Source organism: Micropterus salmoides, unplaced genomic scaffold, assembly GCF_014851395.1.
Source record: "Micropterus salmoides isolate LMB-PRFRI ecotype aquatic unplaced genomic scaffold, ASM1485139v1 Ms_hic_scaffold_11, whole genome shotgun sequence".
NCBI classification, from domain to species: domain Eukaryota; kingdom Metazoa; phylum Chordata; class Actinopteri; order Centrarchiformes; family Centrarchidae; genus Micropterus; species Micropterus salmoides.
Window position 1 is genome coordinate 5,361,217 of NW_024040152.1, and position 21,840 is coordinate 5,383,056.

The 21,840-nt window shown below is 41.2% G+C and overlaps 1 protein-coding gene across 6 annotated transcripts in view; it reads left to right on the forward strand.

The window, feature by feature from the left end:
* Positions 1-21,840, forward strand: part of sema6e (sema domain, transmembrane domain (TM), and cytoplasmic domain, (semaphorin) 6E) — a 151,505-nt gene that overhangs the window by 50,714 nt on the left and 78,951 nt on the right. For 4 of the 6 annotated variants that reach the window (XM_038710540.1, XM_038710539.1, XM_038710543.1 and 1 more), the window contains one exon: positions 12,963-13,147. The gene's annotated coding sequence lies outside the window, so the exon portion shown is untranslated. Of the gene's footprint in view, positions 1-2,354; positions 2,489-12,962; positions 13,148-21,840 lie in introns of those variants that run through there. The other 2 variants (XM_038710542.1, XM_038710541.1) reach the window with 2 other exon arrangements.

A 21,840-nucleotide genomic window follows, 5' to 3' on the forward strand; every position in this document is an offset into this window, starting at 1 on the left:
GTGGGATGTTATTACTGCAGATTACCAACTTTTTAGTTTTACTGGCATTTTATGACTTAAGCACTGTTTGAACACCAGCTAATTAATTCACCAATATGATTAAAATATGCTCTCTTCTCTCCTTCGTGCATTAAACCAACCAAAGCCATATTATCCGCGTACTTATATAAATAGGAATTGGAGTCCCAGATCTGCTTTAGGGCTGCACGATTAAACTAATCGCAATCGCAATGTCGACATGTGCGATTGCATAACTGCAAAAAGTGTGCGATTTAATAAAACAGAAAAAGTGTGTGACGCTCTCTTCTCTGTGTGCGTTACAGTCTGCTCATTATCCCCCGCCACAAATTCTTTGCATCGATGCTTCGTTTAATCCTTGTAACTATACAGCACAGTGTTTCGCACCGACATTTATTACTGTCGCACATCGCGCTTACGCTGTGAATATGACAGGATTATACTGTAGCCGTTGGCGAAGTGGAGGAAGAGAGAGAAAATGGCGAGAGACAAAGAAGAAAGTGTCCAAAGTACGTTATTATTTCATGCTAAAGAAAACAACAACTCTGTAATATTACCGTCCGTCCACCGTAAAACGAAACTTATGTCGCCTTGGCAACAGCACGACGGCAGCTGAACAAAAAGGTGTTCTGCCAGCGGAAAACAGACAAGGTAACATTAACTTTAGCAGTTAACTGAAATCTTGATTGATTGTTGAGTTGAAGCCAAAGTAAGCCGCAGTCCTCCGCTGAAAATATGCACACGTGCGTTTGTTGTTCTCCTTTTTGGGCCGTGAGTTGTAACCTCACAGTCAGGAGTTAACTGCATGTCGGGAGCTGCACCTTTTAACTCACCTCCAGCTCTCTCTGTAGCTCAGACAATCCTGCTACCTGCATGTGCTAATGATTCCTTTCACCCATATTCTTTGTATTTATAACTGTTATCTTTATAATAACAAACAACAGCTGTTTCGTGTGCAGGATCACTCATTTCCCGTTTCACATTTCACATGTGTTTTCTTGACAAAACGTGGTTTGCAGACCTGCGTTGGGTGACATAGCTGCTGTCAGCTCCTGCTGTGTGTGTGTGTGTGTGTGTGTGTGTGTCCCTGTCACCGATCAGTCACGTCATGACGGCAGGTTGTGTTAACTGCACGGCCATCGGCCGACGCTTGAAGTCGTGTAGGCTGCACGAGCCTTTAGTATAACTTGTATAGCACTGGGGTGATGTGTGTGTTTGTAAAGCGGCTGTCTAGTAGTTGGTCTGATGTTTGCTGTGTGACACAGTACGAATTTACGAAAAGACTAATAAATATCTATCACCTATATACGTGCACAGCTGTCCTGTGTGCTTTGCTTTACGGGGGGGGGGGGTGCAAAAGTAGTCCTACTTCTTAAACGACGCATCGATGAATCGTTGAAATAATCTATCGAAGCTTCGAATACTAAAATCATCGTTAGCTGCAGCCCTAGTTATAAATATTGTTTCTTTAACTTTGTCAAGAAAGTTGAGGAAAAACGCATTTCAAAATGTCAGGTTTTTTGTGCATTTTCCTTGATAATCAAGCAAGTAGACTCATAGTACCATTTGTTCCATTATAATCGCAATATGACTTTGTCTCCAAATTGTGCAGCCCTAATCTGCACCTCATTAGTATAAATGTAAAACCATACGGGTGATGGGACACAGCCCTGGGGTGCACCTGTATTTACAACAAGTTGCTCTGGACTAATACCATTCAAAAACACTCCCTGGGGCTGTTGGGAAAGAAAGTCCTTAATCCATAAAATAAGCCAGCCATTAACACCAAGGTCAGATTGCTTCTGCAATAGAATGTGTATCTGCATGGTGTTAAAGGCTGAACTAAAATCCAAAAACAAAACTCGTAACTTCATCTGCAGGTGTTTAGTTAAAGAGGAAAAAAAATAGCCTGGATTAATGTAACATAAATATTGAGAGAGAAACCTCTGCTTAACAAAGCAGTTGCCATTACATCAGTGGTTATTGTTTGTGCTATGCAGTGCTCTTAAATGCTTGTAAATGAGATGGGAGTCTGCATGCAGAATAAACTGATATGGTAAAATTTTCTGCTATAGATGAAGAAGAAATTGGCATAATTTCAGAGCGAACTGGTAAACGAAACAGATACTGAAGTGTCTGATGTTTGAGTTGAAAGTAGTTGCCTCATCATTGCAGACTGTGTGCGTGTGTCTGTCTTTTGGAATTTAACACTCTTGTGTTAGACAACACAGTGACACTCAGGTAGGGGAGAGAATGCCACTCTACAGGAAATGCACAAGATGTACATTCAGATATAGCATGTGGAATGTGGCCCGACTCTTCCTCAAACCAACCACGTGTGTTCATGGGTGATACACTGAGGCGCTTTAAAGAAAACTGCACTATGTGGATAAACCTTTGGAATAAAACATGCTTTTGCTCTTTCACCTGTGACTTGACACAAGCGTGAAACTCTGAAAAGGGGGTTTGAGTAAGTAATTATTTATCATTTCTGTCTCCTAGTCTTTTCCGTTGTACCTCTGTATGAGCTTATGAACAATTTAACCTTCGACACTACCTGAAGTTGCAGGCTTTTATCTCTCATCATAGATGATTGTAACACCCTCGATTACAGTGTGAAAAATACCATAAACAGAGGAAAATGTTCTTCTCTAGGTAAAAATTTCACACTGCCACCTAGACTTCTCTTCTTTCCACTGTGACACTCAAGGAGGTACAAATTAGTTTGTCAGTAGATATTTTTCAAAAACAAAATTAGTTTTTAACTGTCTGAAATGACTTTATGTAGAGATGGCTGGGGCTGCCTGTTCAAGTAGCCAAGAGCCTGAAATCATATTAGAGTAGGTTTTAACATGACCAGTGTCTGTTATTTCCAAGTAGATGAAGTGGCCCATCTGAAGGCTCAATTTAAGGCAAATTTGAAAATAAGCACTCAAAACTGAAAACATTCCTTACTTTATTTCAATTGTTTCTTACATGAAATGCTTCAGTGAGTTACTTAGGCCAAGTGTTTCTCGAGTTTTCTACCTGACAAAAAGGGAGTTTTCCCTTGCCACTGTCGCCAGGTGCTTGCTTGTGGTGGGAATTGTTGGGTGTCTGTAAATAATATTCCAAAGAATATTGTATAAACTTGTTCTATATGAAAAGTGCAATGAGATAACTACTGTTAATAAATAAGTGTTTCTTATGAGCAGTTAAACCACCAGCAATCAGCAAACCACTTGTGGCTGGATTGTCCATCTGTAATTACCTGTTGGAGAGATTTTAAGATGATATGAAGTCCCATCTACCACCTAGATACCTTGTTTACTGAAGAGCACACCGGGAAACGGGAGCTTAAAGAGTGTGGCTGTCGAAGAAAAGGGATAGCGTTGACAAGGCAACAGGAGCTCATTATCTCGTCGTCTATGCTGGTCCACGGCGCGTCACTGATGGGTGCCAGAGGAGAGTTTGGAGCAGACAGATGGGGTTGCACCCTACGTTTCACACAAAAGACGATTGAGCAGGAATAACACGTCCATGGAAATGACATGTCGGCGCTGTAATCCTGGATTACCTGTCTGCTTCGCTCTCCTTCGCCGTGTGTCTGCGTTCCACATCAGACAAGATAACAAACAGTGGCTCGGCCTCAACTGCTGTGAGACTGTGTTTGATCTGTATTTTCAAGATACAAAATGTGTGCAGCGGGAGCCCAGCTTTCTCACTCTCCCTCCGCTCATCCTCTGCTGACCAGTTTTTGACAGGATGTGTTGCTCTAAGTCAAGTTGTCGGCATTGTGGACTATAAGTTTACTGCTCATATCCAATTTTGTCTAGGTGAGTGATCTAATCTACTGTACTCAAGGATGCAAATATGCTGCTTTTATCATCCAGCTATGTAAAGAAGGCGTACATATGCAGAGCCCCGATAACTAACAAAAGATGCTGCATCTGTTTTGTTTAAAAAAAAAAAATTTAATATTGCATCATGCACACCTGTACAAACAATTTGAGGAACATGTGCATCAGTAGACAACTCTGAAAGCATATGAATAGGAAGAGTTAGACTAAAGTATTATTTATTAGTATTATTTAAAATTTTGACTCTAATTGGCATAAGTTATAGTCAAGTGAACTTATAGTGAAACTTGAGTAATCAAATGTACAGTCCCCTCCAAAAGTATTGGAACGGTAAGGCAAATTCCTTTGTTTTTGTTGTTCACTGAAGACATTTGGTTTTAAGATCAAAAGATGAGTATGAGACAAGAGTTCAGAATTTCAGCTCTCATTTCCTGGTATTCATATCTTGATGTGTTAAACAACTCAGGACATACCACCGTTGGTTTGAACCCACCCATTTTTCTAGTGAGCTAAACTATTGGAACATGTGACTGACAGATGTTTCTTGTTGCCCGGGTGTTGCCTTTTAGGTTGATTGTCCAAACATTAAATAGCTCTGCATGACTAGTCGAAGTCAAACCTATAAAGACTGCATTTCCTGTTAAAGAGGATAAACCAACATGAAGACCAGAGAGCAGCCACAAAAGTTCTGGAACACAATCTTATGGACTGATGAGATCGAGATTAATCTCTAGCAAAGTGATGGAAAGGCCAGAGTGTGGAGAAAGAAAGGAACCGCTTATGATCCGAAGCATCCAAGCTCATCTGTGAAGCATGGAGGAGGTGATGTCATGGCTTGGGCGTACACAGCTGCTTCTGGAACAGGAATATTTATTGATGATGGAACTGATGATGGTAGCAGCAGAATGAATTCAGAAGAGGACAGAAACAGTTTGTCTGCCAATTTACGGAGAAATGCATTTCACCTCCTTAAGAGGAGACTGAAGGGAGAAACACCCCGAAACAAACAAGAACTGAAAGAAGCTGCGGTAAAAGCCTGGAATAGCATCACATCAGTTTGGTGATGATGATGGGATTAGGTTATGCCACCTAATATTAAGATTATTTGTTTCCATTACTTTTGCTCACCTAAGAATGCTGTGGTCTAATACAAACCGTGGTATGTCCTAAACTAGCGCCTTTGTTAAATCCCTATTGTCAACACTTTATTTCTAGAGTGTACGAACTTCTTTTCTGAGTGTTTGCGAGCTGTTTACATTTCTGTCTCTGCAGTGTGGCTTTCTTTGCAGGATGTGTTCTGCTGCAGGTGTTTACCGAGGGTTACGTCTTGTGTTTGCAAGAACTGAGTGGGGGGAAAAAGGGATTTAGTGTTTTTTCTGTTCATGATTTGCATGATTTTGGTTGGGAGCACTGTGGCAGCCTGCAGAATTTCGCATTTAGTTGGCACAAATAGTTGTACTGCTCAGAGAGCAGGCAGAGATTTGACATCTTGGGTTCCTTCAAGAAGACTTGTTCTTCACTTGTGTATATCATATGCAAATGTCAAATCTTTTGTACAACGGCACAAAAGGCCTTGCAGAAGTTGATGGGCTGCTTTCTTTAGGCTGAACTGAGCAATGGTACACTGACAATAACACTGTGATCACAGAAACCATTAATGAAATCTAATAGGAGCAAAATATGTAAAGCTTGACCTTGTAACTTTGAAGACCAATAGAGACCATATAATATGGCATGTTGCTGTAATTTGAATGGTTTCACACATCACAGCTGCATATTTTCTTTAATCTTATTTTGCAAAGCATATCTAGCATAAAGCAGGGTTTTTTCTGTTTTATGTGTAATCCTGTAGGAGTGAGGCATCAGAGTTCTTTGTTTTAACAAGTAACTAGAGCCATGGCATAGTAACAACATCACAGACAGTACTGCAACCAAAATATTTATTCTGTACAGGTCCAAAGTATGTTTGTTACAAACACGCGACAAAAACACGCACAAGTGTTCATATTTTTCTTGTCTTTCTAAATATCGTCTAAAATCTGCAGACTATTCAGTTAACCTAAACTAGCCCTCTCTGTTAGATTTGCTGAATCAGAGACTTCACAGGGTGTTTATTAAGGCAGAGATCTTTAGGAGCTCCTTAAGGTCCCATGAATTTAGTAGCGTCGTGACTTCAATCATATTTTTTTGAACAGCCATTGTGAAGCTCAGTGTGGTCATGTCCTTAATTATGCACAATGTTAAACCCAAATATAATTTAAATGGGTGCGTTATATAAAAATTCATCCCCTGTACAGTTGTCACAAATTGGGAAGTTAGTTATAGAGAGCCTGGTACCAGGCTGTAAACATGTTTATTTCTGCTGTGAAGTTACATTATATATATTAATATCATTCATACATCCAATTTGATGCATGTCTGACGGGGAGGGGGGGGCAATTGTGAAGAATTGCTGTCTGACTGACTGACTCACAGTCTCTCTTTCTCTCACTCGCTCACTCACACACACACACACACACACACACACACACACACACACACACACACACACACACACACACACACACACACACACTCTGACAAATATATTTGTGCTAAGAAAAGTGTATATTTCTGTGTTTGCATAAATATGAGTTGAGGTGTTTAATAGCAGGGTGAATGTAGAAAAAAAGTGCCTTTTAGTATAATGTGCTCTTTAATAAAGACACAGGTTGGCAGATCGGGAGTGTCAGTGTATGTGGCATACAGCCTCTTCTGGTGATTTATGAGTGCGCTGCTAGGCTATTACATTATGGGCCCCAGTCCTATTCAGTGAGGGTGATAAGAGCAGCCCACCTCTATTGAAACACTGCAGGTACAAGCGTTTTGTTTTAGTGGAATATCACTGCTTTTTGATAAAGGAATTAAGTGTGAGGAGAATCTAATCATGTTGTCTGTGCTGCAGCTGTAGCTCATCTATTAGGTTAGTGTTTGTGCTTTTGTCCTTCAGAGTAAGGAAAATAGCTTGGAATTGTTTGCATCTTCATTGAATTTCAAATTGTAGATCTCTTTATTGTGTAAACAGTTTTATACATCAGTTATACTTGCAAGAAGCAACCTAACCAAAAGCAAATTTTTAACATCCTGAGCACTGCTTCCACTTATTTATTAAATTTTGACCTCACAAATGTCTGTTACAATTAAGAACCAATGCTGCAGGAAGAAAAGGGCCAAGTCTGCAGTTTTCGCCCACTCAGTGTGGCTTTGGACCTGGCCTTGTGTTTACAGAGAGAGGAGAGGCGAGAGCCCGACACTGTGAGGCCGGAGTTCACGCCGCAGAGCACCACAGCTGAAAGGCCAGTTGTCAACCACCGGCGGAGGGAAAAACAACAGGGCATCTGCCAGAGCGGTTTGGAAAAAGGACGAGTCAGGGTCGCTTTCAATTAGCACAGCATGTCGTCACTGCAGTGAGCCACGGGGGCTGGGAGGAGGAAGTAGGAGGCAGCCTTGGGCTTACGGAAGGAGATGTCAGGGGGGGACCAAGACAGAGAGAACTGAAGGCTGAAAGACAAACTCAGTCAACAAACAGTCATCAGTATAATTTTGTAGAAATTATGTATTGGGGAAAGAGAAACATTTATTTCGGTGGTTTATTGTCTCTCAGCGACAACAGCGTTGAAGTTACTGCAAGTAGTGGATCACAGAGTGCGTGTGTGAGTGTAATTATGAGTATTTTTGCATTACCTTGATTTTGGTAAAGGTGTGGATGACATTCAAAATGGTCAACAATACCTGCTTTCTTCAAAAGTACCAAAAGAACTGGGTTTTGTTTGTTGGGCTGGTTTGTTTTAAGATTTTCAGGTGATTTTCATATTTCTTGTCCTGATTATAAAAGTTAGATGCTATTTTAGTTCTACTCCCAGTCTTTTTGTGTCTGATCACAGTCCTAAAGGCCACTGGCAACTCTTGACCGTTTCTGAATGGCGAATGAATGTGCTGGCGTTATTGTCCTTTGGGATGACGTGCCAACAGATTCCAGTGCTGGCAGTCCAAATAAATCCCATCTTTAGACATTTTCTGCCACAGAGTTGAACAGTGATGAACTTTGTCAGATGAGGGACTGACTCAGAACTGCCTCCCAGCAGGATGAGAGAGCGAATTAATTAACAGGTCTAATATATCACTTCGGCCTGACATCCCCTCAAGAACTCATTTGTGACAAGAAAGTGTGAAGACCCATCTCACTGTCAAAGAGACTGATAAAGACCAGTCTCCTAATGATGATGACATGAGTTAAGAAGTCCACAAAAACGGGCCCTATGTTGACGAAGTGCATCATTGGTTGTCCACCACCCATTACAGTTGACATAATTATGTCAGAGTTGTAAAATGGACATGGACAACAGACTGCATTGCACCATAATAGTTTATTTGCAATCTGGCCAATTGCGTGTCTTCTACAGGCTTCTTGGAAGTAAATCACTGGTTTCCAGAAGTCCGAAATGGCACGGTTATTGTACTAAACATACCAATTCATGCCGGGATTGTTCTCCCCCGAGGTTGGCAAGAGAACCAGCAGAGCAGGATACAACTTGCCTTGGTCTGCTGGTGCAGAGGCAGGCTGAGACAAATATGCAGCTCCCTATTTGGAAGGCATTATCCCCTCTGAAGTGTGAGGCTATTTATGTTGAGTGTGGGTGTATGTAATGAGTGTGGCCATACCAATGTACCAATTAGCTTTGTGTTCCACATGCATGTCTGCCTCACCACTTGTTGGGAATGAAGATGTGATTTTGACAGAAATCATGGCAGCAGTGATGTCGATACAGGGCTTGGATAATTTTGATTTTTAAGCCTAATATCAGGATTAATTAAAAAAAAAAAAAGTTTCCAAAAATTTTTTGTCCACGAGACATCCTTAATTGAAAGCAAGGATAATTGAAATTAAGTATAAGAATGTCCCGCAGACTGCCAGTTTAGCCCTGATCAATTCTGCAATAAATATGTCCTCAAACAAAAATGCATCACATTTATCATGTTGGAGGTTATACAATGACACAAAGTGGCCACTAATTGGTTTTTAATCAAAGGAAAGTATCAGTCCAGAATACTGGCAAACTAATTTAATTCTAAACTGAGTTAGAACAATAATTAGTATCTTGAACAACTTTAAAATGGATCAGAAAACACATTGTGGAAGAAAACATAGTGATTTAGCAGTTTTCCCTTCAGACTCCAATATGTATGCCACATCTTTTGATGTGTGTTTTATTAGTTTTATCTCCAAAGTACACCTCTGCACCCTTTAGCAAATGGCTGTGTTCAGCAATCATTACACACATTACATGAAAACTGGAGAGTAGTGGGCCTTATCATGTCATGTTTTCCAGATAGTGATAGCTAACAAGACACAAATGTGGGAATGGGCGGGGGAAATTGTCTCAAATGAAAACTGCAAATAACACCAGTGTCAGTTAGCAGTGTGGTCAGTGCAGCTGAGTAGTTTTCTTTTGCTGTTTGCAGGTGCAGCTGGAGAGAGGCCTGCAGAGAATTGAGCAATTTATTAGACATTTTTAAAGTAATAGGTAGTCTGTTGGACTTTGATTGAATTCTTGTTTATTAAACAGACTTGGGCAATTCTTTGCTGACTTGTACGTTCATCTCAGAGGAGAAACATGCATTCCTAATCTGAAAAGTATTTTTTTAAACACTATCAGTGGATATTTTCCAACCGGCCAGGCTCCTCTACCCTCGCACTTGTTAGACCCCCCCAGTCTATTACATTCCCCTCCTTTTCTAAAAGACTGCAATTAATCTAATTAGTAATCAATCAGCCATTGGGCCTCCTGCCTCCTCAGTGCTAATGGAGGATATGACAGGCCTGGACCTTGCATTATTAATACCTCCATTCCTGGAGCACAGGGCCCCCCTGACGTCCACAGCCAGGGGCCATTGATCACTACCACAACCCAGTGAGCACTGCAAGACCTATAGGGAAATTTTGAGCGTAGTTAAAGTGGAGATGGGAATGTGGTGTGTCAGTGTGTGTGGGATGAATCTGTTTAGGGGGCTTTAGGGTAATTTTGGTACAGGAATAATTTTACCACATATGCTCAGGGGAAGTTGAATAGATCCAAAAATTCTAAAAGCGAGATGTTTGCTTGGTGGCGCATGAGTCTGCAGGGAAGCTCATGGTGCACGTTTGAAGGAAATGAGGGATTGTGTTGGTGTTAATAGGAATGTTGTGCTCTGAAAAGCTCATTTGGTTAATGGGGCTCACCTCACAGCTATTATGGCAGGATAAGGGGGGCCCTCTGCAGGACTATATCTAGAAATGAGATTAGAAATTATAGGATGCCACTAATGCTGGGGCACAATGATCGCAGTGGGGCAATGAAACAATCATAGCAACATTATCCTTCGTCTCCTATGCGTTCTATGAGCACCCAATCAAATAGCCCCAGCAGCTGAAGTTACAGAGGTTGATAATAGTCCCACCAGCTGTTCTCATTCACTAAAATTGATATTGGAACCTACTCTGTGCAGGCTGGGGGGGGGGGGGGCACTGAATAAAAAAACTTTCTTGCTCTCTGTTAGCTTTTAGCTCCAACAGACAGACACAGGGCCTTCCTGTGTCCTCTTTAAATGAATTTGCTAACCTGAATTTATCGAACTTGTGTGCCAGCACCTGCTATCATGTTGATTATGCAGTCTACATGTTGTGGATGTTGTTAAGGACATGCTGTTCAAGATAATTCGATATCAACTTTCAGAGGAATCTAATCATTATATGATCAATTGATGATTTTAAATAATCCGGTAGTGAAATGACACAACAGTTATTTGGCTTGATCGAAAATTACTTGGAAAAACTGATTCAACTTGCGATGGGATCACACCATCTGCCAGGGGCATAAAGTGGGGGAGGCAGTGGCCTTCTTCCTACCCCTTACTTGTGGCGCCCTTTCTTGAACCACATCCATCTTCAAACTCTGCCTGCATTTTGAAATCAACTACACCTGTAAATTTTGTGACAGCATATTGTACAGATGTGATGCTGTCGCATTGAAAAGATACACACACACACACACACACACACACACACACACACACACACACACACACACACACACACACACACACACACACACACACACACACTTGGCTCAAATGGCCCTATTGGCCGTTCTGTGGTAGTTCTGATACAGTAGCTGTCTCCAGGACCTTGTTCCAGCTGTGCGATATTGCTGTAAACTTAATATCTGGATTTCGGACTGTTGGTTGGAAAAAACAAGCAGGTTGAAGATGTCACCTGCATCTTTAGGAAACGGGTCTATCAAATCTCAAATTAGATTACACAAAAAATAATTGAAACTACTTCAGCCCTACTTCAAGGAAAAAGACGATGTGATAATGACTTCAACCCATTCTCCCAGCCTTAATGATGCTGATGATTTTTGACGAGAGAAACAGCTGTGGCCTATCCACAATGCGATCGGTGTGTGGGAAGGTGGAAGTAAGTGGTCAGAGGTTGTGTGTAAAAGAGCCTAGTAATCTTTAAATACAATTTCAGAGTTGACATCACTCTTTACTCCACCAACCCACTTCCCATGACTAAGACCTGGTGTCATTTGGCAAGGCGGCCACAACCTTTCCGCTAACCAGCCATGCATTCTGACTTTAGCGCCACCCCCTCGTCTTTACACCACCAGTTAAGTTACCATAAGCCAGCATGCCAAGGCTGTCGCATCGCTCTGCTTAATTTGCAGAAGGCTGGGCTAAAGTATTTACAGGCCTTCAGAGGTTTTATGAAGCCACGGTGGGAGTCAGCGGTGGTGTTGAGCTCACAGCAGCTGCAGTCAGCTGCTTCATTCATGAGGGATTGGGAAAGCAATGCAGCAAGTGAGTCAGTGAGCTGGACATGCTTTATTCATGGAAATAGGATGTGAGGAATCACTCTGCGGCTACAACCTCCAGGCCCCCCTCCTCATTTGTGTGCCATGAGGGTGTAGGTACATAGCTGGAAAAGGTTTGCGTAGGAGGTATGGTGGGTTAAAGGAAATCTATGGACCACTTGCCATTAGTCACCACTCTCATCAGAGATAACGTGCGTGTGTTTGCTGAAAGTGCAACATGGTTTTTCTATGGGGAGGCTGGTTAAAGGATGACAGTACAGTTGGTGAGGTGAGCTGACGACAGAGCAGTGCTTGTGTAAACCCAGCTGTGGTGCACGAATGAGTCTCAGCAGAGAGTTTTTTTTGTTTTTTTTTAAGTAACCAGCAAATTTGATGAACAGTAAGAGACCTAAGAAGCCTGCACTGTTCAGGTTTATTAGGTCCACCTGTACACTAATATCTTTCTACCACACTGCTTCTCATGCTGTTTCATTTTTGATGATTGTTTGTCTTTGCAGCAGACATGCTCAGGTACATTAGTCCAATTACCCGACACAGAATTTCCTTCATATTGTCAGTTCTGAAAACAAATTTTGGATGAAGTGCCCATGCAGTTTACCAAAAGTGTAAGCATGTTAAACCCCATGTTGCATTTGGTCAACGGTAAGATTGCTGACACTTAGTATATAGACACAAAGAGTGTGGGCGAAGGTTTGGACATAGAAACTGAATATTTATGAATTCATAGTTATATTTGTTGTCAGTATATAGAGACGTCAACACACACTTTGGTATCATGTTTGCTTATATTTTAGCAAACACTTAATGTTTTAATTATAGTAAAGTCTCATTAAACTAAACATGGATATTTTGGCATGTGATTAAAAAAGGACATGGTTTCATAGTATTTATAATATTAAGTAGGGAAAACAAGCTTCTTCTAGACCCATAAACCTCCTTAGCCCTCTTCCTATCATCACCATGTTTGGACCTGAAACCCAGCACATCTGGATCTATTTATGGCCTCTTTGCTTGTGTTTGCTCTGATGTTTTGACAGCAGACTGACGAGATTACACTAAGAGGACATAGAGCCCCTCTCCATGGGGGCTCTGTGGGTCAGTGGCCCTGTTTAAGCAAAAAGAGACTTTTTTTAGGAATGTGTTTGCAGTGCAGCTGTTCCTCTTATGATATTGGTCCACTCATGTTTTTTTCCCCTGTTTGTTGTCACAGGAAGTTTGCTGAAGACTGAACTTTCATAGAGGAGGAACCTCAAAGGGGGTTTCAACCCCTGACACCCCACCAACCACCCAAACCTCAATACCCCGCCTCTTACACCCGCCCTGCTGAGGTCACTTCCTGAGAGAAGTAGGAGGAGCTAAAGGTTGGTGGATCATTGGACGTGACAAAACAAGTCTGTAAGTGTGGTTATGATTCACTTTATTTTATTAGTTTATTTGCATTATATACACCTTAAATTCCACCAGCTATTTGGAGATGGTCTTTGTCTTTTAGACCATGTTGTGGTTTTGGGAAAAGCAAAACCATTAGACTTTAAATTAGAGTTCAATAGGGTGTCCAGGGCAGAAGGCCATGGCCGCTGTGCCCCCTCAGTTTGGCCTTATGCCCTCAAAAAATGATATGCCCTGTAGCCACAGTGGCTTTGATGCCCCGCCCACACTTCGCCAGCTGATTTTGAAGCTTTCTCTTTTGCCTCTTTCCTGCAAATACAGTTTTTAGACACAAGTGTCTTTTGTAGAGATTTTAATATTTAGTGGGAAACATCAAGTGCTGCCCACATGTTGGGTTTGATTTCACTGAGTCGCTCTGTGAGCCACTTGAGCAGCCCAAACAAGAGTTGTTTGCCCACTTTGATTATGCACCGGCCCACATTCTGCTCCTAAAGATCCTCACTATCCCTCTGTCAGCACCCCTTAACTTTGACTGACTTTCAGCATCCCTGATGAATGGTTATGGTTATTGACCAACATTAATAAATTAGAAAAAAAATAGTAAATATAAAATCATTCTTAACCCATAACATAAATTAATAATTTCTGTGCACTTAAACATATTGTTTTATTTGATGGCCTTGTCCCTCTGGCATGAATGTTATAGCCAGCATCCAAGATCACGTTATTTAATAAGAGTTTAGCATTCCTAACACTCAAACAAGCTGTGTGGGTGTGGTTTGATCAGATTTGAGTGGCAATGGAAACTTCATGGCAACATCAGCAAACAGTCGAACAACTGTGAAATTCAGATTTTGATTGCTGTGTACAGAAATGAGGCATTCCTTCTTTCCAACTGATCTTGGCCTACTTCAAACCATGGAGTAGAGCTCAGGCAAAAACTTAAATACAAAAATCTCTTTTAAACAGTAACCAGAATTGATCTGACTTGATTGAGAAAATAAGGGCATCTAAGAAACAGAATAGCATTTGATAGTATTTCATGAGCACTGGATACTTTTTACTCATTTCTAAAATATTATGCTAGCTTGCCTACTTTGCACAATTGAAGACTGCACAAAATGAATTTGTATAAAAGCTACGTCTTTTGTACTCAGGTATTTTATTTCACTTTGCCATATTTAAAGCTGCAATAAAGGATTTGTTTATAACAAGCTTTTAAGTTGGAGATTGTAAGTCTGATCTCCCTACCAACTCCTGAGTGAAATATCTGTCTCTTTAGCTGATAAATGCCCCGCTATGTTCAACATCTAGTCGCTAACTTTGTCTGTGTGCCATTTGGTGCAGAGCAGATAGTTTAGTGGGTTTTTATAGCTTTTTTTTCTAAAAATGACTTGAAAACCACGCTGTGAGAGCAAACCAAAACATTAAAGTTGTAGACAAGACAACTAAACAATCAGCTGAAACTCTTATAAAGCTCTGTTAAGCCAAAGGGAGCTGCAAAGTATTCACTGTAGTTTCTTCACAATATAATTTTAAACAGTATTATGAAAATAATGATTATATTCCCTTAATGTTATAAAAGTTATTTTGTGCAATCTTTCTGTGTCACTAATTTTTACCAACACATTTAGTGTTGGTGTGAAGGTCTGTCTAACATTTCTCCATGTTTTATTCACACAGTCATTCGCAGAAATTCCTCACAATATTTTGGGTTGTTGAGGTGAATGTAGGAAACAATGACATCATTTGTGTGCTATAATTTCAAGTTCACAAATTGAGGCTGATATTGGCCACATTAATGGAGAGAAAACTGTCTGTCAGTTAATGGCCTTCCCCTATTACACCATACCTGATTGTATTAGCCAGTGCAGGTCATGATTTTGAAGTGTTTTTCCAAAGTGGCAAAAGGACTCTCGAGAGCTTTCAATCACAGCTCTGCCTCACACACCCAGGTAGACAAACAAACATGTAGAAATGCTTTATGTAACAAAAACACATTGTTTTTCCAGGGCTAGCTGAGGCATTGTCCCCTTGAGCTCCTATTTGCAGCAACTTGACAGTACAAATGCTCACGTTGGGCAATGTCTTTATTAATGCCCCCTTTCAAAGCACCACTATTGTGCTGAGATCCCTCTTTTGGCTGGCCGTGCATATGTGCAACACGGGGCCATTGTGGAGTATTGTGCGTCAGTCAAAGTAAATGGAAGCCCGCCACTTTTGCATTGCTCTCTGCTGACAGAAGGGAAACAACACATGATGTTTTGGTAAGAAGCTTGAGTAAATAGGAGTGAGGTGTTGAACTGCATCGCTGGCATTGTGGTGGCATGAGGGCCCTGATGTGGACGGGCATTTTCTGCCTGTCATTATTGATGACACAAAGACTTATCAAAAGGGGTGAAATGGGACAGAACAGCAGTCAATGCGGGTGCACAGGCGTGAAACATGATCAGACCGCTGAGTTGAATAGAGTTATTATCATGCCAAAAATGTGTGAGAGGGATCGGGGCAGAAAAAAACTGAGTGGCATTGCTTTCATATCTTGTCACCCACTCACTCGACAATGCAGGATCTGTGTCCTTCCCACTGTAAGTGAAGCATAGTTTGATGCATATTTCAGATGTATGAGCATTTCATAGCCCACATGCTTTACAGGAAAAAACAGAAGATCTTTGTATACCAAACCAAAACTTTTACTGTTGGTAAACCCTGCCCTCTGTCTCAATTTGCACAACTTTACAAGCACATCCACTGAATTAAAGCTGGGGTAGGCACTTTATTTCAAGGGCATTCAGGGCCCGACAATAACGGTGACCTGATGGCCCGGGGCCAGTAAAACATTACGTCGGGACAGTTGAACTAGCAACTCGGTGGCCCGATCGGGCCAGTGCAAAAACATTAGTATTTTAAAAAAATAAATGAAACTCAACATCCTGCAGTTGTTTTGCAGCTCTTGGCGCGCACCGATGGTTGTCAAATGTTATTTCTCTAATCTGAATCATGCGGCAACCTCTGGGTCGAAAGTGAAACTATGCAGACGGAACTTAAAGCTGCATTCTCTCTAACGGCCAGCAGGGGGCGAGTTCCATCAGAAATAATGGTAAAATGTTGCTACGTGTCAGCTGATTTATTACCTCAGTAAACACTTTTAAATGAGTTTATAGTCTCAGTCGCTAGTTTCAAGTCTCCTTCAACACAGCATTTAGTATATTATGGTCTTATTTAGGGGAAAATAGACGATAATGCAGCGTATGCTTTTGGATAGGACTGCCTTGTGATTGACAGGTTGCTACCATGGCAACCTGTTCATCAGGATAAAGGCAACTCGTGTCCGCTGCTCTGTACACTTTTCATAAATGGCTGTCAGCAGGAGAGCACATCATGTTTGAGTCTGTTAGTATGTTTTGTCTTAAAAGTAAATTGTTTTGTAAACCTTTTCATAATTTTAACTGTGATTACATTTTTTTTTTTTTTTTTTTTATATCCAGGATGTATTTAATAAACGATTAAACACTTTTGGAAGGAGGGACAATAAAAAATGTCTTTGGGCCGGTGGGACCAGTTGCAAAAAAAGTTTAACGTTGAGCCCTGGCATTTTTTGTTGTATTTGTTGAAATTCTCTTTAAATCCCAAAAATCAATCAATAACTCAAATGCTCTGACACGAAAATTTAAAAAATCTGGTATCTGTCGCTGTTGCAGGACTGTAATTAGCTACCTGCCTGTCTAACTAGATGCACTCTGCCTTTGCACTCTCTGCACATGAACATGTGTTTTGGAGGAAGGCCTGAAGGGAGGTGTGGGATTTTTTTGATTGGATACTTTTTAAAATCTAGTCCAACTGTCTCTTACTAGTTTGCCACACTAAGAATGCAGGTTTTTTTCGTAATTCTTAGATTTTTGGGGGGTTATCAGACAGGAATGACTGGCAGAGAGAGGAGGCATGTGACAAAGGTCCCGGTCCAGATTTCTGGGGTGTTGCAGGTATGTGGTTTGTACCTGAGACAAGTGAGTCACCTGGACGACCTCTGTGAATATTTCTTGTCTTTGCCCTCTAATAAACCCCAGTTGATCTCTCTCCCTGTTCGCCCCGAGGGTGGCGGTCTTTGTCAGTGTCCTTATTTTCGTCTTCCTTCCCTTTCTTCCTCATATTCTTCCCTGAGTCGTGCTCTTTCTCAATGTTAAATGAGGGCATGGCCACACTTGGATGTGCTGTGACAAATTGGCACAGAGGAGGCAGATGGTGATGGGGAGGAGACTGGTTGTCATGCCATTTGCTGCAACGACATGAATTGATCTCTGTGCTGCAGAGCAACCACACATGCTCCACTTGTGTAATCCTGACTTTGGTTACCCCATGAGCACATACACCCCAGCAAACTCTGACACACATGCCACCCTACACCAGACTTCCGTCCCCATTAGTATCAATGATGTGTGCAGCGGAGTCGCTTGCTAACTGTCAGAGGCTCTCCGCTTGGCTCCGCTTGAAGAGGCGAGGGGATGCTGAGGGATTTGACAGAGAGACCGAGCTCAGACTAATGGTAGGCTGGTGGGACTGGGGGAGCTGCATCACATAGCCTACCATAGGGGCACATTCCATCACTGATGTATTGTACATGTAAGCAGGCTGTTCTATTTACAGAGATGCTGTCTTAACAATGTTTACCCACAAGGTTTTGCTACAGCTTGACTAAAATCCCCATGGCTGTTTTTCATTGCAACATGACTTCTGGTAAGATCATAGTTTGTCTGACAGGACTGGCATTGCTCATTAGGCTGTGTCCCAGGGATGTGAATATGTTCCCCATTTGGCATTTCTTTTCGACTGCGTTGAGCAGGGATTTTAAAAATACACCCATGTTAGCAAAAATCACATGGGGCTGCCAGGGAACAGTGCTCAGAGGAGGAGAAAATTTTTAAATGAAGGGACAATCTTTCTTAAAGGTCAACAAACAGAGCTTTACTTGCTAATGTTGGTCCTCTTGACCCTTTTGCAGAAAACTTCATAGGTCAGGTTGATGTGAGTTTGCTGAGATTTTTCTTGGTGCAGGAATATAAAACAGTTCACAAGCTTAGCTCTTCAGAGCACCACCAAGTCAGCAATACAGTGATCATTTTAACTCCCTGGATGTCCTGGTAATAAATTCACATTCAGTTTCGTCACAGTGCCATTTGAACACATTCAACTACATAACATTGAATTGTTTACCTGACAAATTAGCAAGCATGGAAAAAACTCTCATTCCCCCTTTACTATCTCTCAGTAAAATCTGGTCAAACTGCAGTCAATACACTGTTTCATTTCACAATACTAATAGTTACACTGGTCAAACTTAAGAGTCTCATATTGAGTAACATATTTGAGTCTCAGTCTGACTGAGACTGTTCAGGCTGTTCACCAGTCACTGTCTGTCTGCAGCTGACACCCAACTAGCCAGATAGTTAGCTGGCATTCTCAGCAACTCTTATAAAAGTGGTTTGGCCTTAATATCTGTGGGCTGCCTCAGTAAAGCACCACAGATGCTGGTGTATTCAAAATCAACATGCAACTAAGGTTTTTAAGTAACCACATCACTTGGGTGTTAATTGGTATCTTTTTGGATACTGAGGCATGCTAGCTTCTGTTTGTAGATTAACAGCTACCTATCACAATTGTAAGTGAACATAATCAACTCTTTTATAAAGTAACGACAGAGAAAACCAATCTGCCTAATCAAATTAAGGCTCCAAAAAGAGTTAACCATAAAAATATGGGTTTTTAAAAAGGAGTTTGCGTTCACTCTGTGGGCGGGAGGGGAGGATAATTGCTGGCTTTAGATCTCTTCACCTGAAACGCGACAGGAAACTTTCCCACGGATGCTTAATATTCAGTGAACCTTCAAGCTCTAGGCAGAGGATATCGATCAGCATATGTGATATTCCCTGCCTTCCTAACAGGCATCTGCAAAGTCATCTGTGTGGGAGTTGTGGTGCTCCCTCAGCACCTCGGCCCGCCAGAGAAAAGATAAAAGATACATGAAGAGAAACTGAGAAAACACAAGAGCAGAGTTCTCAAATGGTTGACGCCCTTTCAGGATTTTCCTCTGAAGCAGTGAAAAGAATAATTATTGATCACCATTTGAGCTGCTTTTCAACAGTGATCTGATGAGCTTTATAACTACAGGGAGAACGTTATCGACTCCATTTCAGACTAATATTTAAACTTCAAAGAAACTTTTTGCTGACTTCCATGTTTGTCAACGACTAATGATCCTCACATGGGAAAGCTGAGGTGATGCAACTTCTCAGGGCTAGTGAAACTAGCCAGCTTCGAAACAATGTTTTGAGATTTCCACACTCCAAGATACTGGACAGGGGCCCGTTTGTTACAAGAACACACACCAATACAATTGCGTGTCAATGCTGGAGCACAGACAGCAAGCTGTGAGTGGAAAAACAGCCCTCTGTTTGTGATAACATCTCTTTCACTGTCAGCACAAACAATCTGCAGGCCTTAGTCCCCATAACCAGGACTAGTGTTTACATTGCCATATTCATAGAAAAACAAAAAAGCTCCCAGAACATGGAGTGCAAAAACAAATCTGCAGCCGAGTTTAAATAAATCATCCGCCTGTAATGGGAAAGAAATCTCTCTAAAAGGAGCGTAACTTCTTCTACAGTGTCCTACAAACAGCCCTACTGCACACCACTCAGCCTAGACATCTGTGTTTGGAACATTATTCAGGTGCTGTGGATGTACTCTTTGACCTCAATCCTGTCATCCATAAGCAAATTCATCCCTGTGCTCAGGTTTGACTCATTTTGTACATTTGGATAATGAGGGTGAGATCACTTGAAGTTGAGGTGAAAGTCAGGAAGCCCTCCAAAGTCGACTCAAGGCTGTTTATAATTACAATTCAAATGAGCAAAGGGTCAACAGTTTAATACAGTTTTGTCTTAAACAACACGCAAAGGTCAAAAAATAGTGAATCTTATTTTAGAGTTAGTTTCAAATTAAGTGTAATTTATGGTAATGTTCTATGCTATTGAATAATGTTTACTTTGAGGGCAAAACCCAAATTAATTCAATTATAATAAAGTTCATATATTTGCCCATTAAAGTTGTGTCAGTTTCACCCCTCAGATAACTCCTGTGCACATTAAAATTGATCTATTTGGACAGTTGGCTGGGATCCAAAATAGCTGCTTGACGTGAAAAAGGATCTCTATTCTTTAGATGTGCACTTGTCAGCCTGACACGGTCTCGCTGCCCGTGCTTGCCAAAGTGAAGCAGTGATTTTTTTTTGGACTTTATGATATAAAAGCATTGGTTGTAGGTCATTTTCACATCACATTAGCCCTGTTTCCATGGTTGTCTAAACCAGATGCCATACAATAGTTGCATGCCACAGGTTTAGTTATTATATTAGTTACTTAGTTTTGTTCTACAACTCAATCTTGCTGAATTATTATTATTATTATTGACTTCAAGGTGTGAGTCTTCTAAATACACTCTTTATCCAAACAAAGAGAAAATTGCGTTGTGGATAGTATCAGCATCCAGCCAGCTCAAATACATCAGAAAGCCACACAATCATAAATAGAACTTCAAATTTAGTCAGGACCACTTCAGTCAAAGAGAACTTTCATGTCGATCTGCAGTAAGTTATGTTTGGCCGTGAAGCTCTGGGACCCCTCTGCCCATCCATGTGCATGCATGGAAAGCCTAAGGCAGGGCGAACAGCAGCAAAGACCCCACCCCCCAAACAGAAATTACATTGATTAATCAGACACAGCAGGAGGTGCTGAGATGGAAGCGGCTTGCAGAGGAGGCAGCAAGGGTAGGTAGGGTAAAGCAGCATAAATAAGGCACCTTGTATGACATTTGCCAATCAGCTGAGGCATCAGCTGGCTTGTGATCAGCTGCTATGAGTTGATATAGCTGGGACTGTGAGCTGAGTTTGACTCCGTTGCCTGCCTAATGCTATGCTCAGTTTTTTTTTTTCCTTCAATAGTTGTTGTGACCTCGGCCCTAGCTGTAGCCAAAAAAGTTGAAGGTGATGGCCTGAAACAAGCTTCAATGCCTTGTGTTTTTAATGACGAATGTGCTTCGTCATTGAGAAGACTAGAATTAAAAACCCTCTGTGTCACAGTGCGGGTGGCAAGAGCATATGGCCAAAGGGCTTAAGCACAGAGAGAAGACATCTGCTGTTCCACATCACTGAGACAGAAGCAAGGAAATGAAATCACATAGATTAAAGTGAATCTACTTTCTTCCTCTTCTAGAGAAATGCCTCATTTGTGAATACCAGTAGTTTTTAATCGTGATACAGTGGAATGCCGTTATTAAAGCATAATGTTTTAGGACAGACTTGAAAAATGGTGACCGCTGCCCATATGAAAATTGAAACAGGTTTTGCTATAAAATGTCCACTTGATTTGTCTAACTCCAATAGCTAAGCCTCCTTGTAGCCTCTACTAAACTTTAGAATGAATTTTTACTTAGAACAATGAGCAATTTATGACATTTAAATTTGTTATTTGTTTTTGAGCATACACTTTCTTAAAATACATACACATACAGATGTCTTTGGCAGTTCCTTTAAAACACATTTGTTTGATTTTGGATGACATCCAGGCCACAAAGTTGAACAAAAATCAAGAAACCGAAAACATTCACACAATTGTGCACATTGAAGAGAGTGTTTATGGTTCTTG